Here is a 26929-nt window from a genome sequence, read left to right on the forward strand (position 1 = left end):
CGCATTCTCGACTGAATCGGGAGTTTGTCTGTTCAAGTCGCACTTCTGAGACTTGAGCATATCATCTTGGTTAACACTCAAAGTGCAGCACTTGGGGAATTTTGCAATGTTGAAGCTGTTGACTTTCGGATGAAATGTTAAATTGAAGCTCCGTCTGCACCCTCGGGTGGATATGAAAGTTCCCAGTGCATTGTTCGAAAAAGAATATGAGAGTTGCCCCCGTGTCAATATTACTAAAAATGTTCGTAAATGCTCACTGAAAGCCGATGTGTCTGTGTTTGTATGTGGGGTTGGGGTAGAAGCCCAGATTCTCACAGAGACAGAATCCAGGTTCTCACAGGACCAGAACAGCCGAGTGGTTGAGGCGTTGGCCTTAAAACTCAATGGGTTTGTCCCGCGTGGGTTTGTCCCCCACTCCTGGTATCTCTTTAATTTAACACGGATATCCTCCCATTCTGATCAGTGAGACCGGATTTTCATCGGTTGAATCAGCAATTTTCTGTAACAATGTGACACTCTGAACCGATAATGAAATGAAATTGTGAAATGTATCTGTGTCGCTCGGTTTCTGCCTCTCTCTCTCTCTCTTCAGAGAGTTTTGTATGTTTGAGTCTTTGTCTCTCTCAGTCTGACTCACTCTGTCTGTCCCTGTTTCTCTGTTTGTCTCTGTCTCTCAATCTGTCTCTTTCTCACGGTGCCACGTATGTTCCAATGGGATTCTCTCAGACTCTTTGTCTGACTGGCTCTCTCTTTCCCATCATTTCGGTCTGTCCATGTCTTTGCCTGTCTCTGTTAGTCCCTGCCTGTAAGCTGAGAAGTATTTCCATCATTTTCTGTTTTAGTCTCTGTCGCTCTCTCTCTATCTGTCTCTCTCCTTTCACAGTCTTTATCGTTGTCTTTCTCTCACTCTTTCCCTCTCTCTCTGAATAGTATCACTCACACACATCTCTGTATATGTATATATTTGAGTCTTTTTCTCACTCAGTCTTCCTCTCCTTCTCAGTCTCACACTTTCTGTCTCTCATTCTCTCTATCTCGCTGTCTGTCTCTCCCTGTTTGTCGATTTGTCTCTGTCTCTCAATGTGTCTGTCGACTTCTCCTGGTGTCCAGTTCTGTTCACAGTGACTCGATTCCTGCTCTGACAGAACTGGTACACGTCAGTTCCTCGTTAGTATAGTGGTGAGTATCCCCGCCTGTCACGCGGGAGACTGGGGTTCAATTCCCCGACGGGGAGGCAGTTGTTTCAAAATGTCGAATTTTACTTCTGTTTCTTGGAAGAGATGCATATTAAAAAGAACCAGAGTAATATGGAACTGTAAAAATACAGGTGGATGAGATTGCCTCGTCCAGATTTTTAGCAAACGGAGAATTTTTCAGGAGTCTTTGGCCGTCTGCAACACAGAGATGGATGACTGAGTTTTTTCTGAGTAAAGTTTAAAAAGACAGCGACGCAGTAGTCGTGGCCGAGTGGTTAAGGCGATGGACTAGAAATCCATTGGGTTATCCCGCACAGGTTCGAATCCTGACGACGACGATTCTCAGCATTTTTCATTCCATTTCACAATTTAACCAGTTCTCTGCCAAACTGACGCTGAGATAGATGGAATAACGTCCCACACCTTTGAACTTTGACATTTTTTTCTCATTTTTATTAATCTGCAATATTCACGATACATCCGTTTCAAAAATCGCAAACATCAGTCAAAGTTGCGACAGTGATTCAGCCTGTCTATTCCTCGAGATGTCTGAGGCATCTGTGCATTGTCGTTGGTGCGTGAAGATTTTTGGATATGTGTGTGTGGGTCTCTGTGTCTGTCTATCTATTTATATGTCTCTGTGTATGTGCAACTGTCACTGGAAATCATCACCATGAATTAGATATGTCCTGGAACGTATAAAAACGACTTGGGGAAAATAATACGGTTGCGAACTTTTGTATCGGCTTTGGTTCAGTGGCAGCATTCTCGACTGAATCGGGAGTTTGTCTGTTCAAGTCGCACTTCTGAGACTTGAGCAGATCATCTTGGCTAACACTCAAGTGCAGCACTTGGGGAATTTTGCAATGTTGAAGCTGTTGACTTTTGGATGAAATGTTAAATTGAAGCTCCGTCTGCACCCTCGGGTGGATATGAAAGTTCCCAGTGCATTGTTCGAAAAAGAATATGAGAGTTGCCCCCGTGTCAATATTACTAAAAATGTTCGTAAATGCTCACTGAAAGCCGATGTGTCTGTGTTTGTATGTGGGGTTGGGGTAGAAGCCCAGATTCTCACAGAGACAGAATCCAGGTTCTCACAGGACCAGAACAGCCGAGTGGTTGAGGCGTTGGCCTTAAAACTCAATGGGTTTGTCCCGCGTGGGTTTGTCCCCCACTCCTGGTATCTCTTTAATTTAACACGGATATCCTCCCATTCTGATCAGTGAGACCGGATTTTCATCGGTTGAATCAGCAATTTTCTGTAACAATGTGACACTCTGAACCGATAATGAAATGAAATTGTGAAATGTATCTGTGTCGCTCGGTTTCTGCCTCTCTCTCTCTCTCTTCAGAGAGTTTTGTATGTTTGAGTCTTTGTCTCTCTCAGTCTGACTCACTCTGTCTGTCCCTGTTTCTCTGTTTGTCTCTGTCTCTCAATCTGTCTCTTTCTCACGGTGCCACGTATGTTCCAATGGGATTCTCTCAGACTCTTTGTCTGACTGGCTCTCTCTTTCCCATCATTTCGGTCTGTCCATGTCTTTGCCTGTCTCTGTTAGTCCCTGCCTGTAAGCTGAGAAGTATTTCCATCATTTTCTGTTTTAGTCTCTGTCGCTCTCTCTCTCTCTGTCTCTCTCCTTGTCACAGTCTTTATCGTTGTCTTTCTCTCACTCTTTCCCTCTCTCTCTGAATAGATCACTCACACACATCTCTGTATATGTATATATTTGAGTCTTTTTCTCACTCAGTCTTCCTCTCCTTCTCAGTCTCACACTTTCTGTCTCTCGTTCTCTCTATCTCGCTGTCTGTCTCTCCCTGTTTGTCGGTTTGTCTCTGTCTCTCAATGTGTCTGTCGACTTCTCCTGGTGTCCAGTTCTGTTCACAGTGACTCGATTCCTGCTCTGACAGAACTGGTATCCGTCAGTTCCTCGTTAGTATAGTGGTGAGTATCCCCGCCTGTCACGCGGGAGACTGGGGTTCAATTCCCCGACGGGGAGGCAGTTGTTTCAAAATGTCGAATTTTACTTCTGTTTCTTGGAAGAGATGCATATTAAAAAGAACCAGAGTAATATGGAACTGTAAAAATACAGGTGGATGAGATTGCCTCGTCCAGATTTTTAGCAAACGGAGAATTTTTCAGGAGTCTTTGGCCGTCTGCAACACAGAGATGGATGACTGAGTTTTTTCTGAGTAAAGTTTAAAAAGACAGCGACACAGTAGTCGTGGCCGAGTGGTTAAGGCGATGGACTAGAAATCCATTGGGTTATCCCGCGCAGGTTCGAATCCTGACGACTACGATTCTCAGCATTTTTCATTCCATTTCACAATTTAATCGGTTCTCTGCCAAACTGATCCTGAGATAGATGGAATAACGTCCCACACCTTTCAACTTTGACATTTTTTTCTCATTTTTATTAATCTGCAATATTCACGATACATCCGTTTCAAAAATCGCAAACATCAGTCAAAGTTGCGACAGTGATTCAGCCTGTCTATTCCTCGAGATGTCTGAGGCATCTGTGCATTGTCGTTGGTGCGTGCAAATTTTTGGATATGTGTGTGTGGGTCTCTGTGTCTGTCTATCTATTTATATGTCTCTGTGTATGTGCAACTGTCACTGGAAATCATCACCATGAATTTGATATGTCCTGGAACGTATACAAACGACTTGGGGAAAATAATACGGTTGCGAACTTTTGTATCGGCTTTGGTTCAGTGGCCGCATTCTCGACTGAATCGGGAGTTTGTCTGTTCAAGTCGCACTTCTGAGACTTGAGCATATCATCTTGGTTAACACTCAAAGTGCAGCACTTGGGGAATTTTGCAATGTTGAAGCTGTTGACTTTCGGATGAAATGTTAAATTGAAGCTCCGTCTGCACCCTCGGGTGAATATGAAAGTTCCCAGTGCATTATTCGAAAAAGAATAGGAGATTTGCCCCCGTGTCAATATTACTAAAAATGTTCGTAAATGCTCACTGAAAGCCGATGTGCATGTGTTTGTATGTGGGGTTGGGGTTGAAGCCCAGATTCTCACAGAGACAGAATCCAGGTTCTCACAGGACCAGAACAGCCGAGTGGTTGAGGCGTTGGCCTTAAAACTCAATGGGTTTGTCCCGCGTGGGTTTGTCCCCCACTCCTGGTATCTCTTTAATTTAACACGGATATCCTCCCATTCTGATCAGTGAGACCGGATTTTCATCGGTTGAATCAGCAATTTTCTGCAACAATGTGACACTCTGAACCGATAATGAAATGAAATTGTGAAATGTATCTGTGTCGCTCGGTTTCTGCCTCTCTCTCTCTCTTCAGAGAGTTTTCTATGTTTGAGTCTTTGTCTCTCTCAGTCTGACTCACTCTGTCTGTCCCTGTTTCTCTGTTTGTCTCTGTCTCTCAATCTGTCTCTTTCTCATGGTGCCACGTATGTTCCAATGGGATTCTCTCAGACTCTTTTTCTGACTGGTTCTCTCGTTCCCATCATTTCGGTCTGTCCATGTCTTTGCCTGTCTCTGTTAGTCCCTGCCTGTAAGCTGAGAAGTATTTCCATCATTTTCTGTTTTAGTCTCGATCGCTCTCTCTCTATCTGTCTCTCTACTTGTCACTGTCTTTATCAATGTCTTTCTCTCACTCTTTCCCTCTCTCTCTTAATAGATCACACACCCACATCTCTGTATATGTATATATTTGAGTCTTTTTCTCACTCAGTCTGCCTCTCCTTCTCAGTCTCACACTTTCTGTCTCTCATTCTCTCTATCTCGCTGTCTGTCTCTCCCTGTTTGTCGGTTTGTCTCTGTCTCTCAATGTGTCTGTCGACTTCTCCTGGTGTCCAGTTCTGTTCACAGTGACTCGATTCCTGCTCTGACAGAACTGGTATCCGTCAGTTCCTCGTTAGTATAGTGGTGAGTATCCCCGCCTGTCACGCGGGAGACCGGGGTTCAATTCCCTGACGGGGAGGCAGTTGTTTCAAAATGTCGAATTTTACTTCTGTTTCTTGGAAGAGATGCATATTAAAAAGAACCAGAGTAATATGGAACTGTAAAAATACAGGTGGATGAGATTGCCTCGTCCAGATTTTTAGCAAACGGAGAATTTTTCAGGAGTCTTTGGCCGTCTGCAACACAGAGATGGATGACTGAGTTTTTTCTGAGTAAAGTTTAAAAAGACAGCGACACAGTAGTCGTGGCCGAGTGGTTAAGGCGATGGACTAGAAATCCATTGGGTTATCCCGCACAGGTTCGAATCCTGACGACTACGATTCTCAGCATTTTTCATTCCATTTCACAATTTAACCAGTTCTCTGCCAAACTGACGCTGAGATAGATGGAATAACGTCCCACACCTTTGAACTTTGACATTTTTTTCTCATTTTTATTAATCTGCAATATTCACGATACATCCGTTTCAAAAATCGCAAACATCAGTCAAAGTTGCGACAGTGATTCAGCCTGTCTATTCCTCGAGATGTCTGAGGCATCTGTGCATTGTCGTTGGTGCGTGCAAATTTTTGGATATGTGTGTGTGGGTCTCTGTGTCTGTCTATCTATTTATATGTCTCTGTGTATGTGCAACTGTCACTGGAAATCATCACCATGAATTTGATATGTCCTGGAACGTATAAAAACGACTTGGGGAAAATAATACGGTTGCGAACTTTTGTATCGGCTTTGGTTCAGTGGCCGCATTCTCGACTGAATCGGGAGTTTGTCTGTTCAAGTCGCACTTCTGAGACTTGAGCATATCATCTTGGTTAACACTCAAAGTGCAGCACTTGGGGAATTTTGCAATGTTGAAGCTGTTGACTTTCGGATGAAATGTTAAATTGAAGCTCCGTCTGCACCCTCGGGTGAATATGAAAGTTCCCAGTGCATTATTCGAAAAAGAATAGGAGATTTGCCCCCGTGTCGATATTACTAAAAATGTTCGTAAATGCTCACTGAAAGCCGATGTGCATGTGTTTGTATGTGGGGTTGGGGTTGAAGCCCAGATTCTCACAGAGACAGAATCCAGCTTCTCACAGGACCAGAACAGCCGAGTGGTTGAGGCGTTGGCCTTAAAACTCAATGGGTTTGTCCCGCGTGGGTTTGTCCCCCACTCCTGGTATCTCTTTAATTTAACACGGATATCCTCCCATTCTGATCAGTGAGACCGGATTTTCATCGGTTGAATCAGCAATTTTCTGCAACAATGTGACACTCTGAACCGATAATGAAATGAAATTGTGAAATGTATCTGTGTCGCTCGGTTTCTGCCTCTCTCTCTCTCTTCAGAGAGTTTTCTATGTTTGAGTCTTTGTCTCTCTCAGTCTGACTCACTCTGTCTGTCCCTGTTTCTCTGTTTGTCTCTGTCTCTCAATCTGTCTCTTTCTCACGGTGCCACGTATGTTCCAATGGGATTCTCTCAGACTCTTTTTCTGACTGGTTCTCTCTTTCCCATCATTTCGGTCTGTCCATGTCTTTGCCTGTCTCTGTTAGTCCCTGCCTGTAAGCTGAGAAGTATTTCCATCATTTTCTGTTTTAGTCTCGATCGCTCTCTCTCTATCTGTCTCTCTCCTTGTCACTGTCTTTATCAATGTCTTTCTCTCACTCTTTCCCTCTCTCTCTTAATAGATCACACACCCACATCTCTGTATATGTATATATTTGAGTATTTTTCTCATTCAGTCTGCCTCTCCTTCTCAGTCTCACACTTTCTGTCTCTCATTCTCTCTATCTCGCTGTCTGTCTCTCCCTGTTTGTCGATTTGTCTCTGTCTCTCAATGTGTCTGTCGACTTCTCCTGGTGTCCAGTTCTGTTCACAGTGACTCGATTCCTGCTCTGACAGAACTGGCACCCGTCAGTTCCTCGTTAGTATAGTGGTGAGTATCCCCGCCTGTCACGCGGGAGACCGGGTTCAATTCCCCGACGGGGAGGCAGTTGTTTCAAAATGTCGAATTTTACTTCTGTTTCTTGGAAGAGATGCATATTAAAAAGAACCAGAGTAATATGGAACTGTAAAAATACAGGTGGATGAGATTGCCTCGTCCAGATTTTTAGCAAACGGAGAATTTTTCAGGAGTCTTTGGCCGTCTGCAGCACAGAGATGGATGACTGAGTTTTTTCTGAGTAAAGTTTAAAAAGACAGCGACACAGTAGTCGTGGCCGAGTGGTTAAGGCAATGGACTAGAAATCCATTGGGTTATCCCGCGCAGGTTCGAATCCTGACGACTACGATTCTCATCATTTTTCATTCCATTTCACAATTTAACCGGTTCTCTGCCAAACTGATCCTGAGATAGATGGAATAACGTACCACACCTTTCAACTTTGACATTTTTTTCTCATTTTTATTAATCTGCAATATTCACGATACATCCGTTTCAAAAATCGCAAACATCAGTCAAAGTTGCGACAGTGATTCAGCCTGTCTATTCCTCGAGATGTCTGAGGCATCTGTGCATTGTCGTTGGTGCGTGCAAATTTTTGGATATGTGTGTGTGGGTCTCTGTGTCTGTCTATCTATTTATATGTCTCTGTGTATGTGCAACTGTCACTGGAAATCATCACCATGAATTTGATATGTCCTGGAACGTATAAAAACGACTTGGGGAAAATAATACGGTTGCGAACTTTTGTATCGGCTTTGGTTCAGTGGCCGCATTCTCGACTGAATCGGGAGTTTATCTGTTCAAGTCGCACTTCTGAGACTTGAGCATATCATCTTGGTTAACACTCAAAGTGCAGCACTTGGGGAATTTTGCAATGTTGAAGCTGTTGACTTTCGGATGAAATGTTAAATTGAAGCTCCGTCTGCACCCTCGGGTGAATATGAAAGTTCCCAGTGCATTATTCGAAAAAGAATAGGAGATTTGCCCCCGTGTCAATATTACTAAAAATGTTCGTAAATGCTCACTGAAAGCCGATGTGCATGTGTTTGTATGTGGGGTTGGGGTTGAAGCCCAGATTCTCACAGAGACAGAATCCAGGTTCTCACAGGACCAGAACAGCCGAGTGGTTGAGGCGTTGGCCTTAAAACTCAATGGGTTTGTCCCGCGTGGGTTTGTCCCCCACTCCTGGTATCTCTTTAATTTAACACGGATATCCTCCCATTCTGATCAGTGAGACCGGATTTTCATCGGTTGAATCAGCAATTTTCTGCAACAATGTGACACTCTGAACCGATAATGAAATGAAATTGTGAAATGTATCTGTGTCGCTCGGTTTCTGCCTCTCTCTCTCTCTTCAGAGAGTTTTCTATGTTTGAGTCTTTGTCTCTCTCAGTCTGACTCACTCTGTCTGTCCCTGTTTCTCTGTTTGTCTCTGTCTCTCAATCTGTCTCTTTCTCATGGTGCCACGTATGTTCCAATGGGATTCTCTCAGACTCTTTTTCTGACTGGTTCTCTCGTTCCCATCATTTCGGTCTGTCCATGTCTTTGCCTGTCTCTGTTAGTCCCTGCCTGTAAGCTGAGAAGTATTTCCATCATTTTCTGTTTTAGTCTCGATCGCTCTCTCTCTATCTGTCTCTCTACTTGTCACTGTCTTTATCAATGTATTTCTCTCACTCTTTCCCTCTCTCTCTTAATAGATCACACACCCACATCTCTGTATATGTATATATTTGAGTCTTTTTCTCACTCAGTCTGCCTCTCCTTCTCAGTCTCACACTTTCTGTCTCTCATTCTCTCTATCTCGCTGTCTGTCTCTCCCTGTTTGTCGGTTTGTCTCTGTCTCTCAATGTGTCTGTCGACTTCTCCTGGTGTCCAGTTCTGTTCACAGTGACTCGATTCCTGCTCTGACAGAACTGGTATCCGTCAGTTCCTCGTTAGTATAGTGGTGAGTATCCCCGCCTGTCACGCGGGAGACCGGGGTTCAATTCCCCGACGGGGAGGCAGTTGTTTCAAAATGTCGAATTTTACTTCTGTTTCTTGGAAGAGATGCATATTAAAAAGAACCAGAGTAATATGGAACTGTAAAAATACAGGTGGATGAGATTGCCTCGTCCAGATTTTTAGCAAACGGAGAATTTTTCAGGAGTCTTTGGCCGTCTGCAACACAGAGATGGATGACTGAGTTTTTTCTGAGTAAAGTTTAAAAAGACAGCGACACAGTAGTCGTGGCCGAGTGGTTAAGGCGATGGACTAGAAATCCATTGGGTTATCCCGCGCAGGTTCGAATCCTGACGACTACGATTCTCAGCATTTTCCATTCCATTTCACAATTTAACCGGTTCTCTGCCAAACTGATCCTGAGATAGATGGAATAACGTCCCACACCTTTCAACTTTGACATTTTTTTCTCATTTTTATTAATCTGCAATATTCACGATACATCCGTTTCAAAAATCGCAAACATCAGTCAAAGTTGCGACAGTGATTCAGCCTGTCTATTCCTCGAGATGTCTGAGGCATCTGTGCATTGTCGTTGGTGCGTGCAAATTTTTGGATATGTGTGTGTGGGTCTCTGTGTCTGTCTATCTATTTATATGTCTCTGTGTATGTGCAACTGTCACTGGAAATCATCACCATGAATTTGATATGTCCTGGAACGTATAAAAACGACTTGGGGAAAATAATACGGTTGCGAACTTTTGTATCGGCTTTGGTTCAGTGGCCGCATTCTCGACTGAATCGGGAGTTTGTCTGTTCAAGTCGCACTTCTGAGACTTGAGCATATCATCTTGGTTAACACTCAAAGTGCAGCACTTGGGGAATTTTGCAATGTTGAAGCTGTTGACTTTCGGATGAAATGTTAAATTGAAGCTCCGTCTGCACCCTCGGGTGAATATGAAAGTTCCCAGTGCATTATTCGAAAAAGAATAGGAGATTTGCCCCCGTGTCAATATTACTAAAAATGTTCGTAAATGCTCACTGAAAGCCGATGTGCATGTGTTTGTATGTGGGGTTGGGGTTGAAGCCCAGATTCTCACAGAGACAGAATCCAGGTTCTCACAGGACCAGAACAGCCGAGTGGTTGAGGCGTTGGCCTTAAAACTCAATGGGTTTGTCCCGCGTGGGTTTGTCCCCCACTCCTGGTATCTCTTTAATTTAACACGGATATCCTCCCATTCTGATCAGTGAGACCGGATTTTCATCGGTTGAATCAGCAATTTTCTGCAACAATGTGACACTCTGAACCGATAATGAAATGAAATTGTGAAATGTATCTGTGTCGCTCGGTTTCTGCCTCTCTCTCTCTTCAGAGAGTTTTCTATGTTTGAGTCTTTGTCTCTCTCAGTCTGACTCACTCTGTCTGTCCCTGTTTCTCTGTTTGTCTCTGTCTCTCAATCTGTCTCTTTCTCATGGTGCCACGTATGTTCCAATGGGATTCTCTCAGACTCTTTTTCTGACTGGTTATCTCGTTCCCATCATTTCGGTCTGTCCATGTCTTTGCCTGTCTCTGTTAGTCCCTGCCTGTAAGCTGAGAAGTATTTCCATCAATTTCTGTTTTAGTCTCGATCGCTCTCTCTCTATCTGTCTCTCTACTTGTCACTGTCTTTATCAATGTCTTTCTCTCACTCTTTCCCTCTCTCTCTTAATAGATCACACACCCACATCTCTGTATATGTATATATTTGAGTCTTTTTCTCACTCAGTCTGCCTCTCCTTCTCAGTCTCACACTTTCTGTCTCTCATTCTCTCTATCTCGCTGTCTGTCTCTCCCTGTTTGTCGGTTTGTCTCTGTCTCTCAATGTGTCTGTCGACTTCTCCTGGTGTCCAGTTCTGTTTACAGTGACTCGATTCCTGCTCTGACAGAACTGGTATCCGTCAGTTCCTCGTTAGTATAGTGGTGAGTATCCCCGCCTGTCACGCGGGAGACCGGGGTTGAATTCCCTGACGGGGAGGCAGTTGTTTCAAAATGTCGAATTTTACTTCTGTTTCTTGGAAGAGATGCATATTAAAAAGAACCAGTGTAATATGGAATTGTAAAAATACAGGTGGATGAGATTGCCTCGTCCAGATTTTTAGCAAACGGAGAATTTTTCAGGAGTCTTTGGCCGTCTGCAACACAGAGATGGATGACTGAGTTTTTTCTGAGTAAAGTTTAAAAAGACAGCGACACAGTAGTCGTGGCCGAGTGGTTAAGGCGATCGACTAGAAATCCATTGGGTTATCCCGCGCAGGTTCGAATCCTGACGACTACGATTCTCAGCATTTTTCATTCCATTTCACAATTTAACCGGTTCTCTGCCAAACTGATCCTGAGATAGATGGAATAACGTCCCACACCTTTCAACTTTGACATTTTTTTCTCATTTTTATTAATCTGCAATATTCACGATACATCCGTTTCAAAAATCGCAAACATCAGTCAAAGTTGCGACAGTGATTCAGCCTGTCTATTCCTCGAGATGTCTGAGGCATCTGTGCATTGTCGTTGGTGCGTGCAAATTTTTGGATATGTGTGTGTGGGTCTCTGTGTCTGTCTATCTATTTATATGTCTCTGTGTATGTGCAACTGTCACTGGAAATCATCACCATGAATTTGATATGTCCTGGAACGTATAAAAACGACTTGGGGAAAATAATACGGTTGCGAACTTTTGTATCGGCTTTGGTTCAGTGGCCGCATTCTCGACTGAATCGGGAGTTTGTCTGTTCAAGTCGCACTTCTGAGACTTGAGCATATCATCTTGGTTAACACGCAAAGTGCAGCACTTGGGGAATTTTGCAATGTTGAAGCTGTTGACTTTCGGATGAAATGTTAAATTGAAGCTCCGTCTGCACCCTCGGGTGAATATGAAAGTTCCCAGTGCATTATTCGAAAAAGAATAGGAGATTTGCCCCCGTGTCAATATTGCTAAAAATGTTCGTAAATGCTCACTGAAAGCCGATGTGCATGTGTTTGTATGTGGGGTTGGGGTTGAAGCCCAGATTCTCACAGAGACAGAATCCAGGTTCTCACAGGACCAGAACAGCCGAGTGGTTGAGGCGTTGGCCTTAAAACTCAATGGGTTTGTCCCGCGTGGGTTTGTCCCCCACTCCTGGTATCTCTTTAATTTAACACGGATATCCTCCCATTCTGATCAGTGAGACCGGATTTTCATCGGTTGAATCAGCAATTTTCTGCAACAATGTGACACTCTGAACCGATAATGAAATGAAATTGTGAAATGTATCTGTGTCGCTCGGTTTCTGCCTCTCTCTCTCTCTTCAGAGAGTTTTCTATGTTTGAGTCTTTGTCTCTCTCAGTCTGACTCACTCTGTCTGTCCCTGTTTCTCTGTTTGTCTCTGTCTCTCAATCTGTCTCTTTCTCACGGTGCCACGTATGTTCCAATGGGATTCTCTCAGACTCTTTTTCTGACTGGTTCTCTCTTTCCCATCATTTCGGTCTGTCCATGTCTTTGCCTGTCTCTGTTAGTCCCTGCCTGTAAGCTGAGAAGTATTTCCATCATTTTCTGTTTTAGTCTCGATCGCTCTCTCTCTATCTGTCTCTCTCCTTGTCACTGTCTTTATCAATGTCTTTCTCTCACTCTTTCCCTCTCTCTCTTAATAGATCAGTCACACACATCTCTGTATATGTATATATTTGAGTCTTTTTCTCACTCAGTCTTCCTCTCCTTCTCAGTCTCACACTTTCTGTCTCTCGTTCTCTCTATCTCGCTGTCTGTCTCTCCCTGTTTGTCGGTTTGTCTCTGTCTCTCAATGTGTCTGTCGACTTCTCCTGGTGTCCAGTTCTGTTCACAGTGACTCGATTACTGCTCTGACAGAATTTTTACACGTCAGTTCCTCGTTAGTATAGTGGTGAGTATCCCCGCTGGTCACGCGGGAGACCGGGGTTCAATTCCCCGACGGGGAGGCAGTTGTTTCAAAATGTCGAATTTTACTTCTGTTTCTTGGAAGAGATGCATGTTAAAAAGAACCAGAGTAATATGGAACTGTAAAAATACAGGTGGATGAGATTGCCTCGTCCAGATTTTTAGCAAACGGAGAATTTTTCAGGTGTCTTTGGCCGTCTGCTACACAGAGATGGATGACTGAGTTTTTTCTGAGTAAAGTTTAAAAAGGCAGCGACACAGTAGTCGTGGCCGAGTGGTTAAGGCGATGGACTAGATATCCGTTGGGTTATCCCGCGCAGGTTCGAATCCTGCCGACTACGATTCTCAGCATTTTTCATTCCATTTCACAATTTAACCGGTTCTCTGCCAAACTGATCCTGAGATAGATGGAATAACGTCCCACACCTTTCAACTTTGACATTTTTTTCTCATTTTTATTAATCTGCAATATTCACGATACATCCGTTTCAAAAATCGCAAACATCAGTCAAAGTTGCGACAGTGATTCAGCCTGTCTATTCCTCGAGATGTCTGAGGCATCTGTGCATTGTCGTTGGTGCGTGCAAATTTTTGGATATGTGTGTGTGGGTCTCTGTGTCTGTCTATCTATTTATATGTCTCTGTGTATGTGCAACTGTCACTGGAAATCATCACCATGAATTTGATATGTCCTGGAACGTATAAAAACGACTTGGGGAAAATAATACGGTTGCGAACTTTTGTATCGGCTTTGGTTCAGTGGCCGCATTCTCGACTGAATCGGGAGTTTGTCTGTTCAAGTCGCACTTCTGAGACCTGAGCATATCATCTTGGTTAACACTCAAAGTGCAGCACTTGGGGAATTTTGCAATGTTGAAGCTGTTGACTTTCGGATGAAATGTTAAATTGAAGCTCCGTCTGCACCCTCGGATGAATATGAAAGTTCCCAGTGCATTATTCGAAAAAGATTAGGAGATTTGCCCCCGTGTCAATATTACTAAAAATGTTCGTAAATGCTCACTGAAAGCCGATGTGCATGTGTTTGTATGTGGGGTTGGGGTTGAAGCCCAGATTCTCACAGAGACAGAATCCAGGTTCTCACAGGACCAGAACAGCCGAGTGGTTGAGGCGTTGGCCTTAAAACTCAATGGGTTTGTCCCGCGTGGGTTTGTCCCCCACTCCTGGTATCTCTTTAATTTAACACGGATATCCTCCCATTCTGATCAGTGAGACCGGATTTTCATCGGTTGAATCAGCAATTTTCTGCAACAATGTGACACTCTGAACCGATAATGAAATGAAATTGTGAAATGTATCTGTGTCGCTCGGTTTCTGCCTCTCTCTCTCTCTTCAGAGAGTTTTCTATGTTTGAGTCTTTGTCTCTCTCAGTCTGACTCACTCTGTCTGTCCCTGTTTCTCTGTTTGTCTCTGTCTCTCAATCTGTCTCTTTCTCACGGTGCCACGTATGTTCCAATGGGATTCTCTCAGACTCTTTTTCTGACTGGTTCTCTCTTTCCCATCATTTCGGTCTGTCCATGTCTTTGCCTGTCTCTGTTAGTCCCTGCCTGTAAGCTGAGAAGTATTTCCATCATTTTCTGTTTTAGTCTCGATCGCTCTCTCTCTATCTGTCTCTCTCCTTGTCACTGTCTTTATCAATGTCTTTCTCTCACTCTTTCCCTCTCTCTCTTAATAGATCACACACCCACATCTCTGTATATGTATATATTTGAGTCTTTTTCTCACTCAGTCTGCCTCTCCTTCTCAGTCTCACACTTTCTGTCTCTCATTCTCTCTATCTCGCTGTCTGTCTCTCCCTGTTTGTCGATTTGTCTCTGTCTCTCAATGTGTCTGTCGACTTCTCCTGGTGTCCAGTTCTGTTCACAGTGACTCGATTCCTGCTCTGACAGAACTGGTACCCGTCAGTTCCTCGTTAGTATAGTGGTGAGTATCCCCGCCTGTCACGCGGGAGACCGGGGTTCAATTCCCCGACGGGGAGGCAGTTGTTTCAAAATGTCGAATTTTACTTCTGTTTCTTGGAAGAGATGCATATTAAAAAGAACCAGAGTAATATGGAACTGTAAAAATACAGGTGGATGAGATTGCCTCGTCCAGATTTTTAGCAAACGGAGAATTTTTCAGGAGTCTTTGGCCGTCTGCAACACAGAGATGGATGACTGAGTTTTTTCTGAGTAAAGTTTAAAAAGACAGCGACGCAGTAGTCGTGGCCGAGTGGTTAAGGCGATGGACTAGAAATCCATTGGGTTATCCCGCACAGGTTCGAATCCTGACGACTACGATTCTCAGCATTTTTCATTCCATTTCACAATTTAACCAGTTCTCTGCCAAACTGACGCTGAGATAGATGGAATAACGTCCCACACCTTTCAACTTTGACATTTTTTTCTCATTTTTATTAATCTGCAATATTCACGATACATCCGTTTCAAAAATCGCAAACATCAGTCAAAGTTGCGACAGTGATTCAGCCTGTCTATTCCTCGAGATGTCTGAGGCATCTGTGCATTGTCGTTGGTGCGTGAAAATTTTTGGATATGTGTGTGTGGGTCTCTGTGTCTGTCTATCTATTTATATGTCTCTGTGTATGTGCAACTGTCACTGGAAATCATCACCATGAATTTGATATGTCCTGGAACGTATAAAAACGACTTGGGGAAAATAATACGGTTGCGAACTTTTGTATCGGCATTGGTTCAGTGGCAGCATTCTCGACTGAATCGGGAGTTTGTCTGTTCAAGTCGCACTTCTGAGACTTGAGCAGATCATCTTGGCTAACACTCAAGTGCAGCACTTGGGGAATTTTGCAATGTTGAAGCTGTTGACTTTCGGATGAAATGTTAAATTGAAGCTCCGTCTGCACCCTCGGGTGGATATGAAAGTTCCCAGTGCATTGTTCGAAAAAGAATATGAGAGTTGCCCCCGTGTCAATATTACTAAAAATGTTCGTAAATGCTCACTGAAAGCCGATGTGTCTGTGTTTGTATGTGGGGTTGGGGTAGAAGCCCAGATTCTCACAGAGACAGAATCCAGGTTCTCACAGGACCAGAACAGCCGAGTGGTTGAGGCGTTGGCCTTAAAACTCAATGGGTTTGTCCCGCGTGGGTTTGTCCCCCACTCCTGGTATCTCTTTAATTTAACACGGATATCCTCCCATTCTGATCAGTGAGACCGGATTTTCATCGGTTGAATCAGCAATTTTCTGTAACAATGTGACACTCTGAACCGATAATGAAATGAAATTGTGAAATGTATCTGTGTCGCTCGGTTTCTGCCTCTCTCTCTCTCTCTTCAGAGAGTTTTGTATGTTTGAGTCTTTGTCTCTCTCAGTCTGACTCACTCTGTCTGTCCCTGTTTCTCTGTTTGTCTCTGTCTCTCAATCTGTCTCTTTCTCACGGTGCCACGTATGTTCCAATGCGATTCTCTCAGACTCTTTGTCTGACTGGCTCTCTCTTTCCCATCATTTCGGTCTGTCCATGTCTTTGCCTGTCTCTGTTAGTCCCTGCCTGTAAGCTGAGAAGTATTTCCATCATTTTCTGTTTTAGTCTCTGTCGCTCTCTCTCTATCTGTCTCTCTCCTTGTCACAGTCTTTATCGTTGTCTTTCTCTCACTCTTTCCCTCTCTCTCTGAATAGATCACTCACACACATCTCTGTATATGTATATATTTGAGTCTTTTTCTCACTCAGTCTGCCTCTCCTTCTCAGTCTCACACTTTCTGTCTCTCGTTCTCTCTATCTCGCTGTCTGTCTCTCCCTGTTTGTCGGTTTGTCTCTGTCTCTCAATGTGTCTGTCGACTTCTCCTGGTGTCCAGTTCTGTTCACAGTGACTCGATTACTGCTCTGACAGAATTGGTACACGTCAGTTCCTCGTTAGTATAGTGGTGAGTATCCCCGCCTGTCACGCGGGAGACTGGGGTTCAATTCCCCGACGGGGAGGCAGTTGTTTCAAAATGTCGAATTTTACTTCTGTTTCTTGGAAGAGATGCATGTTAAAAAGAACCAGAGTAATATGGAACTGTAAAAATACAGGTGGATGAGATTGCCTCGTCTAGATTTTTAGCAAACGGAGAATTTTTCAGGTGTCTTTGGCCGTCTGCTACACAGAGATGGATGACTGAGTTTTTTCTGAGTAAAGTTTAAAAAGGCAGCGACACAGTAGTCGTGGCCGAGTGGTTAAGGCGATGGACTAGATATCCGTTGGGTTATCCCGCGCAGGTTCGAATCCTGCCGACTACGATTCTCAGCATTTTTCATTCCATTTCACAATTTAACCGGTTCTCTGCCAAACTGATCCTGAGATAGATGGAATAACGTCCCACACCTTTCAACTTTGACATTTTTTTCTCATTTTTATTAATCTGCAATATTCACGATACATCCGTTTCAAAAATCGCAAACATCAGTCAAAGTTGCGACAGTGATTCAGCCTGTCTATTCCTCGAGATGTCTGAGGCATCTGTGCATTGTCGTTGGTGCGTGCAAATTTTTGGATATGTGTGTGTGGGTCTCTGTGTCTGTCTATCTATTTATATGTCTCTGTGTATGTGCAACTGTCACTGGAAATCATCACCATGAATTTGATATGTCCTGGAACGTATAAAAACGACTTGGGGAAAATAATACGGTTGCGAACTTTTGTATCGGCTTTGGTTCAGTGGCCGCATTCTCGACTGAATCGGGAGTTTGTCTGTTCAAGTCGCACTTCTGAGACTTGAGCATATCATCTTGGTTAACACTCAAAGTGCAGCACTTGGGGAATTTTGCAATGTTGAAGCTGTTGACTTTCGGATGAAATGTTAAATTGAAGCTCCGTCTGCACCCTCGGGTGAATATGAAAGTTCCCAGTGCATTATTCGAAAAAGAATAGGAGATTTGCCCCCGTGTCAATATTACTAAAAATGTTCGTAAATGCTCACTGAAAGCCGATGTGCATGTGTTTGTATGTGGGGTTGGGGTTGAAGCCCAGATTCTCACAGAGACAGAATCCAGGTTCTCACAGGACCAGAACAGCCGAGTGGTTGAGGCGTTGGCCTTAAAACTCAATGGGTTTGTCCCGCGTGGGTTTGTCCCCCACTCCTGGTATCTCTTTAATTTAACACGGATATCCTCCCATTCTGATCAGTGAGACCGGATTTTCATCGGTTGAATCAGCAATTTTCTGCAACAATGTGACACTCTGAACCGATAATGAAATGAAATTGTGAAATGTATCTGTGTCGCTCGGTTTCTGCCTCTCTCTCTCTCTTCAGAGAGTTTTCTATGTTTGAGTCTTTGTCTCTCTCAGTCTGACTCACTCTGTCTGTCCCTGTTTCTCTGTTTGTCTCTGTCTCTCAATCTGTCTCTTTCTCACGGTGCCACGTATGTTCCAATGGGATTCTCTCAGACTCTTTTTCTGACTGGTTCTCTCTTTCCCATCATTTCGGTCTGTCCATGTCTTTGCCTGTCTCTGTTAGTCCCTGCCTGTAAGCTGAGAAGTATTTCCATCATTTTCTGTTTTAGTCTCGATCGCTCTCTCTCTATCTGTCTCTCTCCTTGTCACTGTCTTTATCAATGTCTTTCTCTCACTCTTTCCCTCTCTCTCTTAATAGATCACACACCCACATCTCTGTATATGTATATATTTGAGTCTTTTTCTCACTCAGTCTGCCTCTCCTTCTCAGTCTCACACTTTCTGTCTCTCATTCTCTCTATCTCGCTGTCTGTCTCTCCCTGTTTGTCGATTTGTCTCTGTCTCTCAATGTGTCTGTCGACTTCTCCTGGTGTCCAGTTCTGTTCACAGTGACTCGATTCCTGCTCTGACAGAACTGGTACCCGTCAGTTCCTCGTTAGTATAGTGGTGAATATCCCCGCCTGTCACGCGGGAGACTGGGGTTCAATTCCCCGACGGGGAGGCAGTTGTTTCAAAATGTCGAATTTTACTTCTGTTTCTTGGAAGAGATGCATATTAAAAAGAACCAGAGTAATATGGAACTGTAAAAATACAGGTGGATGATATTGCCTCGTCCAGATTTTTAGCAAAAGGAGAATTTTTCAGGAGTCTTTGGCCGTCTGCAACACAGAGATGGATGACTGAGTTTTTTCTGAGTAAAGTTTAAAAAGACAGCGACGCAGTAGTCGTGGCCGAGTGGTTTAGGCGATAGACTAGAAATCCATTGGGTTATCCCGCACAGGTTCGAATCCTGACGACTACGATTCTCAGCATTTTTCATTCCATTTCACAATTTAACCAGTTCTCTGCCAAACTGACGCTGAGATAGATGGAATAACGTCCCACACCTTTCAACTTTGACATTTTCTTCTCATTTTTATTAATCTGCAATATTCACGATACATCCGTTTCAAAAATCGCAAACATCAGTCAAAGTTGCGACAGTGATTCAGCCTGTCTATTCCTCGAGATGTCTGAGGCATCTGTGCATTGTCGTTGGTGCGTGCAAATTTTTGGATATGTGTGTGTGGGTCTCTGTGTCTGTCTATCTATTTATATGTCTCTGTGTATGTGCAACTGTCACTGGAAATCATCACCATGAATTTGATATGTCCTGGAACGTATAAAAACGACTTGGGGAAAATAATACGGTTGCGAACTTTTGTATCGGCTTTGGTTCAGTGGCAGCATTCTCGACTGAATCGGGAGTTTGTCTGTTCAAGTCGCACTTCTGAGACTTGAGCAGATCATCTTGGCTAACACTCAAGTGCAGCACTTGGGGAATTTTGCAATGTTGAAGCTGTTGACTTTCGGATGAAATGTTAAATTGAAGCTCCGTCTGCACCCTCGGGTGGATATGAAAGTTCCCAGTGCATTGTTCGAAAAAGAATAGGAGAGTTGCCCCCGTGTCAATATTACTAAAAATGTTCGTAAATGCTCACTGAAAGCCGATGTGTCTGTGTTTGTATGTGGGGTTGGGGTAGAAGCCCAGATTCTCACAGAGACAGAATCCAGGTTCTCACAGGACCAGAACAGCCGAGTGGTTGAGGCGTTGGCCTTAAAACTCAATGGGTTTGTCCCGCGTGGGTTTGTCCCCCACTCCTGGTATCTCTTTAATTTAACACGGATATCCTCCCATTCTGATCAGTGAGACCGGATTTTCATCGGTTGAATCAGCAATTTTCTGTAACAATGTGACACTCTGAACCGATAATGAAATGAAATTGTGAAATGTATCTGTGTCGCTCGGTTTCTGCCTCTCTCTCTCTCTCTCTTCAGAGAGTTTTGTATGTTTGAGTCTTTGTCTCTCTCAGTCTGACTCACTCTGTCTGTCCCTGTTTCTCTGTTTGTCTCTGTCTCTCAATCTGTCTCTTTCTCACGGTGCCACGTATGTTCCAATGGGATTCTCTCAGACTCTTTGTCTGACTGGCTCTCTCTTTCCCATCATTTCGGTTTGTCCATGTCTTTGCCTGTCTCTGTTAGTCCCTGCCTGTAAGCTGAGAAGTATTTCCATCATTTTCTGTTTTAGTCTCTGTCGCTCTCTCTCTATCTGTCTCTCTCCTTGTCACAGTCTTTATCGTTGTCTTTCTCTCACTCTTTCCCTCTCTCTCTGAATAGATCACTCACACACATCTCTGTATATGTATATATTTGAGTCTTTTTCTCACTCAGTCTTCCTCTCCTTCTCAGTCTCACACTTTCTGTCTCTCGTTCTCTCTATCTCGCTGTCTGTCTCTCCCTGTTTGTCGGTTTGTCTCTGTCTCTCAATGTGTCTGTCGACTTCTCCTGGTGTCCAGTTCTGTTCACAGTGACTCGATTACTGCTCTGACAGAATTGGTACACGTCAGTTCCTCGTTAGTATAGTGGTGAGTATCCCCGCTGGTCACGCGGGAGACCGGGGTTCAATTCCCCGACGGGGAGGCAGTTGTTTCAAAATGTCGAATTTTACTTCTGTTTCTTGGAAGAGATGCATGTTAAAAAGAACCAGAGTAATATGGAACTGTAAAAATACAGGTGGATGAGATTGCCTCGTCCAGATTTTTAGCAAACGGAGAATTTTTCAGGTGTCTTTGGCCGTCTGCTACACAGAGATGGATGACTGAGTTTTTTCTGAGTAAAGTTTAAAAAGGCAGCGACACAGTAGTCGTGGCCGATTGGTTAAGGCGATGGACTAGATATCCGTAGGGTTATCCCACGCAGGTTCGAATCCTGCCGACTACGATTCTCAGCATTTTTCATTCCATTTCACAATTTAACCGGTTCTCTGCCAAACTGATCCTGAGATAGATGGAATAACGTCCCACACCTTTCAACTTTGACATTTTTTTCTCATTTTTATTAATCTGCAATATTCACGATACATCCGTTTCAAAAATCGCAAACATCAGTCAAAGTTGCGACAGTGATTCAGCCTGTCTATTCCTCGAGATGTCTGAGGCATCTGTGCATTGTCGTTGGTGCGTGCAAATTTTTGGATATGTGTGTGTGGGTCTCTGTGTATGTCTATCTATTTATATGTCTCTGTGTATGTGCAACTGTCACTGGAAATCATCACCATGAATTTGATATGTCCTGGAACGTATAAAAACGACTTGGGGAAAATAATACGGTTGCGAACTTTTGTATTGGCTTTGGTTCAGTGGCAGCATTCTCGACTGAATCGGGAGTTTGTCTGTTCAAGTCGCACTTCTGAGACTTGAGCAGATCATCTTGGCTAACACTCAAGTGCAGCACTTGGGGAATTTTGCAATGTTGAAGCTGTTGACTTTCGGATGAAATGTTAAATTGAAGCTCCGTCTGCACCCTCGGGTGGATATGAAAGTTCCCAGTGCATTGTTCGAAAAAGAATAGGAGAGTTGCCCCCGTGTCAATATTACTAAAAATGTTCGTAAATGCTCACTGAAAGCCGATGTGTCTGTGTTTGTATGTGGGGTTGGGGTAGAAGCCCAGATTCTAACAGAGACAGAATCCAGGTTCTCACAGGACCAGAACAGCCGAGTGGTTGAGGCGTTGGCCTTAAAACTCAATGGGTTTGTCCCGCGTGGGTTTGTCCCCCACTCCTGGTATCTCTTTAATTTAACACGGATATCCTCCCATTCTGATCAGTGAGACCGGATTTTCATCGGTTGAATCAGCAATTTTCTGCAACAATGTGACACTCTGAACCGATAATGAAATGAAATTGTGAAATGTATCTGTGTCGCTCGGTTTCTGCCTCAGAGAGTTTTCTATGTTTGAGTCTTTGTCTCTCTCAGTCTGACTCACTCTGTCTGTCCCTGTTTCTCTGTTTGTCTCTGTCTCTCAATCTGTCTCTTTCTCACGGTGCCACGTATGTTCCAATGGGATTCTCTCAGACTCTTTTTCTGACTGGTTCTCTCTTTCCCATCATTTCGGTCTGTCCATGTCTTTGCCTGTCTCTGTTAGTCCCTGCCTGTAAGCTGAGAAGTATTTCCATCATTTTCTGTTTTAGTCTCGATCGCTCTCTCTCTATCTGTCTCTCTCCTTGTCACTGTCTTTATCAATGTCTTTCTCTCACTCTTTCCCTCTCTCTCTTAATAGATCACACACCCACATCTCTGTATATGTATATATTTGAGTCTTTTTCTCACTCAGTCTGCCTCTCCTTCTCAGTCTCACACTTTCTGTCTCTCATTCTCTCTATCTCGCTGTCTGTCTCTCCCTGTTTGTCGGTTTGTCTCTGTCTCTCAATGTGTCTGTCGACTTCTCCTGGTGTCCAGTTCTGTTCACAGTGACTCGATTCCTGCTCTGACAGAAATGGTACCCGTCAGTTCCTCGTTAGTATAGTGGTGAGTATCCCCGCCTGTCACGCGGGAGACCGGGGTTCAATTCCCCGACGGGGAGGCAGTTGTTTCAAAATGTCGAATTTTACTTCTGTTTCTTGGAAGAGATGCATATTAAAAAGAACCAGAGTAATATGGAACTGTAAAAATACAGGTGGATGAGATTGCCTCGTCCAGATTTTTAGCAAACGGAGAATTTTTCAGGAGTCTTTGGCCGTCTGCAACACAGAGATGGATGACTGAGTTTTTTCTGAGTAAAGTTTAAAAAGACAGCGACGCAGTAGTCGTGGCCGAGTGGTTAAGGCGATGGACTAGAAATCCATTGGGTTATCCCGCACAGGTTCGAATCCTGACGACTACGATTCTCAGCATTTTTCATTCCATTTCACAATTTAACCAGTTCTCTGCCAAACTGACGCTGAGATAGATGGAATAACGTCCCACACCTTTCAACTTTGACATTTTTTTCTCATTTTTATTAATCTGCAATATTCACGATACATCCGTTTCAAAAATCGCAAACATCAGTCAAAGTTGCGACAGTGATTCAGCCTGTCTATTCCTCGAGATGTCTGAGGCATCTGTGCATTGTCGTTGGTGCGTGAAAATTTTTGGATATGTGTGTGTGGGTCTCTGTGTCTGTCTATCTATTTATATGTCTCTGTGTATGTGCAACTGTCACTGGAAATCATCACCATGAATTTGATATGTCCTGGAACGTATAAAAACGACTTGGGGAAAATAATACGGTTGCGAACTTTTGTATCGGCTTTGGTTCAGTGGCAGCATTCTCGACTGAATCGGGAGTTTGTCTGTTCAAGTCGCACTTCTGAGACTTGAGCAGATCATCTTGGCTAACACTCAAGTGCAGCACTTGGGGAATTTTGCAATGTTGAAGCTGTTGACTTTCGGATGAAATGTTAAATTGAAGCTCCGTCTGCACCCTCGGGTGGATATGAAAGTTCCCAGTGCATTATTCGAAAAAGAATATGAGAGTTGCCCCCGTGTCAATATTACTAAAAATGTTCGTAAATGCTCACTGAAAGCCGATGTGTCTGTGTTTGTATGTGGGGTTGGGGTAGAAGCCCAGATTCTCACAGAGACAGAATCCAGGTTCTCACAGGACCAGAACAGCCGAGTGGTTGAGGCGTTGGCCTTAAAACTCAATGGGTTTGTCCCGCGTGGGTTTGTCCCCCACTCCTGGTATCTCTTTAATTTAACACGGATTTCCTCCTATTCTGATCAGTGAGACCGGATTTTCATCGGTTGAATCAGCAATTTTCTGTAACAATGTGACACTCTGAACCGATAATGAAATGAAATTGTGAAATGTATCTGTGTCGCTCGGTTTCTGCCTCTCTCTCTCTCTCTTCAGAGAGTTTTGTATGTTTGAGTCTTTGTCTCTCTCAGTCTGACTCACTCTGTCTGTCCCTGTTTCTCTGTTTGTCTCTGTCTCTCAATCTGTCTCTTTCTCACGGTGCCACGTCTGTTCCAATGGGATTCTCTCAGACTCTTTGTCTGACTGGCTCTCTCTTTCCCATCATTTCGGTCTGTCCATATCTTTGCCTGTCTCTGTTAGTCCCTGCCTGTAAGCTGAGAAGTATTTCCATCATTTTCTGTTTTAGTCTCTATCGTTCTCTTTCTCTGCTTGTTTTTCTCCTTGTCACTGACTGTATCATTGTTTTTCTCTCACTCTTACCTCTCTCTCTTAATAGATCACACATACACACATCTCTGTATATGTGTGTGTTTGTGTCTTTTTTGTCACTCAGTCTGCCTCTCCTTCTCAGTCTTACACTTTCTGTCTCTCGTTGTTTCTATCTCGCTGTCTGTCTCTCCCTGTTTGTCGGTTTGTCTCTGTCTCTCAATGTGTCTGTCGACTTCACATGGTGTCCAGTTCTGTTCACAGCTCGATTCCTCCTCTGATAGAACTCATGCTCGTTAGTATAGTGGTGAGTATCCCCGCCTGTTCCGCCGGAGACCGTGGTTCTGCTTCCCGACGCGGTGGCAGCATTTACAAAATGATGAATTTTACTTCTGTTTCTTGGTGTTGATTCATATTAAAGAGTTCCAGAGCAATATAGAACAGTACAAATACAGGTAGAGGAGATTGCCTCTTCCAGATTTTTAGCAAACGGAGACTTTTTCCGGATTCTGTGGCCGACTGCTGCACAGAGATGGATGACTGAGTTTTCTGAGTAACATTTAATGATGCAGCGAGCCAGTAGTCGTGGCCGAGTGGGTTGGACAACGGACAAAAAATCTATCGGGGTTTCTCTGAGCAGGTTTGAATCCTGCCGACTATGTTTCACAGCATATTTCATTCTGTTTCACAATTTAACCACTTCACTGCAAAATTGATTCTGAGATAGATGGAGCAACGTCCCACATCTTTCGACGCAGCCGCTTTTTTCTTTCTTTCATTAATTTGCAGTATTCACGATACATACGGATAGAAAAACGCAAAAGGCAGCCACAGTAGCGACAGTGACACTGCCTGTCCATCCATCTATTTTTCGAAGGCAACCTGTATATATCTTGATCTGGGTGTCATGGTACATCAGTCATTGAAAGTTGCATGCAGGTGCAGCAGGTGGTGAAGAAGGCAAATGGCATGTTCGGCTTCATAGCTAGGAGATTTGAGTATAGGAGCAGGGAGGTCTTACTGCAGTTGTACAGGGCCTTGGTGAGGCCACACCTGGAATATTGTGTTCAGTTTTGGTCCCCGAATCTAAGCAAGGAAGTCCTTGCTATTGAGGGAGCACAGCGGAGGTTCACCAGCATGATTCCCGGGATGGCAGGATTTACATATGAGGAGAGACTGGATCAACTGGGCTGGTATCCACTGGAGTTTAGAAGAATGAGAGGGGATCAGACAGAAACATATAACATTCTGACGAGATTGGACAGCTTAGACGCTGAAAGAATGTTCTCGTTGCTAGGGAGTATGAGACGAAGGATTACAGTCTAAGAGTAAGGAGTAAGCCATCTAGGACCGAGATGAGGAGAAACTTCTTCCCTCAGAGAGTGGTTAACCTGTGACATTTTCTACCGCAGAAAGTCGTTGAGGCCAGTTCGTTAGATATATTCAAAAGGGAGTTAGATATGGCCCTTACGGCTAAAGGGATCAAGGGGTATGGAGAGAAAGCAGGAAAGGGGTACTGAGGTTGAATGATGATCCATGATCGAAGGGCCGAATGGCATATTCCTGCAACTAATTTCTATGTCTCTATCTTTCTATGTTGATGCGTGCAAAGTTTTGGTTATTGTGTGTGTCTGTGTATGTCTATCTGTATGTATGTCTCTGTGCATGTGCAACTGTCTGTGGAAATCATCACCATGAATTTGGTACGTCCTGGAACTTTAAAAAAAACTTGGGGAAAATAATACGGTTGTGAACTTTGGTATCGGTTTTGGTACAGTGGCTCCATTCTCGACTGAATCAGGAGGTTGTGTGTGTAAGTCCCACTCCTGAGACTTGAACACATCATCTTGGACGACAATCAAATGCACTATTTGGTGAATGTTGCATTGTTGAAGCTGTTGACCATCGGCTGAAATTTTAAATTGAAGCTCCATCTGCCCCCTCGTGTGGATGTGAAAGTTCCCAGAGCCTTAGTCGAAAAATAATAGGAGAGCTGCGCCCGTGTCAATATTACGAAAAATGTTCGTGAATGCTCACTGAAATCCAATGTCTCCGTGTGTCGCTGTGGGGGTGGAGCTGAAGCCCAGATTCTCACAGAGGCAGAGTCCAACCACTGACAGAATCAGGATCAGGATGGCCGAGTGGTACAGGCGTTGGACGTAAAATGTAATGGATGTATACCCGCGGGGCTGCAAACCCCACTCCTGGTAATTCCTTAATTAAACAGAGATTTTTCCCATCCTGCTCAGTGATGCCTGATTTTCATCTGCTGAATCTCCAATTTTCTGTAACTATGTGACATTCTGTGCCGATAATGAAATGAAATTGTGAAATGTATCTGTGTCGCTCTTTCTCTTTAGAGAGCTGTGTATGTGTTTGTATGTTTGATTCTTTGTCTCTCTCAGTCTGACCCACTCTGTCTGTCCCTGTTTCACTATTTGTCTCTGTCTCTCAATCTGTCTCTTTCTCACGGTGTCCAGTCCTGTTGCAATGAGATTCTCTCAGACTCTCTTTCTGACTGTCTCTCTCTGTCCCATTATCTCTGTCTGTCCATGTCTTTGCCTGTCTCTGTTCGTCGCTGTCTCTAACCTGATAAATATTTCCATTATTTTCTGTTT

General features: G+C 43.8%; 18 non-coding genes across 18 annotated transcripts; all 18 read left to right on the forward strand.

The window, feature by feature from the left end:
- The first annotated feature begins 1162 nt into the window (after positions 1 to 1162).
- On the forward strand, positions 1163 to 1234 carry trnad-guc (transfer RNA aspartic acid (anticodon GUC)). The gene has a single exon. It is a non-coding gene; the product is annotated as a tRNA-Asp (tRNA).
- A 1884-nt stretch (positions 1235 to 3118) lies between these two features.
- On the forward strand, positions 3119 to 3190 carry trnad-guc (transfer RNA aspartic acid (anticodon GUC)). The gene has a single exon. It is a non-coding gene; the product is annotated as a tRNA-Asp (tRNA).
- Positions 3191 to 3409: 219 nt separating this feature from the next.
- Positions 3410 to 3490, forward strand: trnas-aga (transfer RNA serine (anticodon AGA)). Its single transcript has one exon. It is a non-coding gene; the product is annotated as a tRNA-Ser (tRNA).
- Positions 3491 to 5073: 1583 nt separating this feature from the next.
- On the forward strand, positions 5074 to 5145 carry trnad-guc (transfer RNA aspartic acid (anticodon GUC)). Its single transcript has one exon. It is a non-coding gene; the product is annotated as a tRNA-Asp (tRNA).
- Positions 5146 to 5364: 219 nt separating this feature from the next.
- trnas-aga (transfer RNA serine (anticodon AGA)) lies at positions 5365 to 5445 on the forward strand. Its single transcript has one exon. It is a non-coding gene; the product is annotated as a tRNA-Ser (tRNA).
- Positions 5446 to 7318: 1873 nt separating this feature from the next.
- trnas-aga (transfer RNA serine (anticodon AGA)) lies at positions 7319 to 7399 on the forward strand. The gene has a single exon. It is a non-coding gene; the product is annotated as a tRNA-Ser (tRNA).
- Positions 7400 to 8982: 1583 nt separating this feature from the next.
- On the forward strand, positions 8983 to 9054 carry trnad-guc (transfer RNA aspartic acid (anticodon GUC)). Its single transcript has one exon. It is a non-coding gene; the product is annotated as a tRNA-Asp (tRNA).
- A 219-nt stretch (positions 9055 to 9273) lies between these two features.
- On the forward strand, positions 9274 to 9354 carry trnas-aga (transfer RNA serine (anticodon AGA)). Its single transcript has one exon. It is a non-coding gene; the product is annotated as a tRNA-Ser (tRNA).
- A 3536-nt stretch (positions 9355 to 12890) lies between these two features.
- On the forward strand, positions 12891 to 12962 carry trnad-guc (transfer RNA aspartic acid (anticodon GUC)). Its single transcript has one exon. It is a non-coding gene; the product is annotated as a tRNA-Asp (tRNA).
- A 219-nt stretch (positions 12963 to 13181) lies between these two features.
- On the forward strand, positions 13182 to 13262 carry trnas-aga (transfer RNA serine (anticodon AGA)). Its single transcript has one exon. It is a non-coding gene; the product is annotated as a tRNA-Ser (tRNA).
- Positions 13263 to 14845: 1583 nt separating this feature from the next.
- Positions 14846 to 14917, forward strand: trnad-guc (transfer RNA aspartic acid (anticodon GUC)). The gene has a single exon. It is a non-coding gene; the product is annotated as a tRNA-Asp (tRNA).
- Positions 14918 to 15136: 219 nt separating this feature from the next.
- trnas-aga (transfer RNA serine (anticodon AGA)) lies at positions 15137 to 15217 on the forward strand. The gene has a single exon. It is a non-coding gene; the product is annotated as a tRNA-Ser (tRNA).
- A 1584-nt stretch (positions 15218 to 16801) lies between these two features.
- trnad-guc (transfer RNA aspartic acid (anticodon GUC)) lies at positions 16802 to 16873 on the forward strand. The gene has a single exon. It is a non-coding gene; the product is annotated as a tRNA-Asp (tRNA).
- A 219-nt stretch (positions 16874 to 17092) lies between these two features.
- On the forward strand, positions 17093 to 17173 carry trnas-aga (transfer RNA serine (anticodon AGA)). The gene has a single exon. It is a non-coding gene; the product is annotated as a tRNA-Ser (tRNA).
- A 1583-nt stretch (positions 17174 to 18756) lies between these two features.
- On the forward strand, positions 18757 to 18828 carry trnad-guc (transfer RNA aspartic acid (anticodon GUC)). The gene has a single exon. It is a non-coding gene; the product is annotated as a tRNA-Asp (tRNA).
- A 1886-nt stretch (positions 18829 to 20714) lies between these two features.
- trnad-guc (transfer RNA aspartic acid (anticodon GUC)) lies at positions 20715 to 20786 on the forward strand. Its single transcript has one exon. It is a non-coding gene; the product is annotated as a tRNA-Asp (tRNA).
- A 1869-nt stretch (positions 20787 to 22655) lies between these two features.
- trnad-guc (transfer RNA aspartic acid (anticodon GUC)) lies at positions 22656 to 22727 on the forward strand. Its single transcript has one exon. It is a non-coding gene; the product is annotated as a tRNA-Asp (tRNA).
- A 219-nt stretch (positions 22728 to 22946) lies between these two features.
- Positions 22947 to 23027, forward strand: trnas-aga (transfer RNA serine (anticodon AGA)). Its single transcript has one exon. It is a non-coding gene; the product is annotated as a tRNA-Ser (tRNA).
- The last annotated feature ends 3902 nt before the right edge of the window (positions 23028 to 26929 follow it).

Source organism: Pristiophorus japonicus, chromosome 23, assembly GCF_044704955.1.
Source record: "Pristiophorus japonicus isolate sPriJap1 chromosome 23, sPriJap1.hap1, whole genome shotgun sequence".
NCBI lineage: Eukaryota > Metazoa > Chordata > Chondrichthyes > Pristiophoridae > Pristiophorus > Pristiophorus japonicus.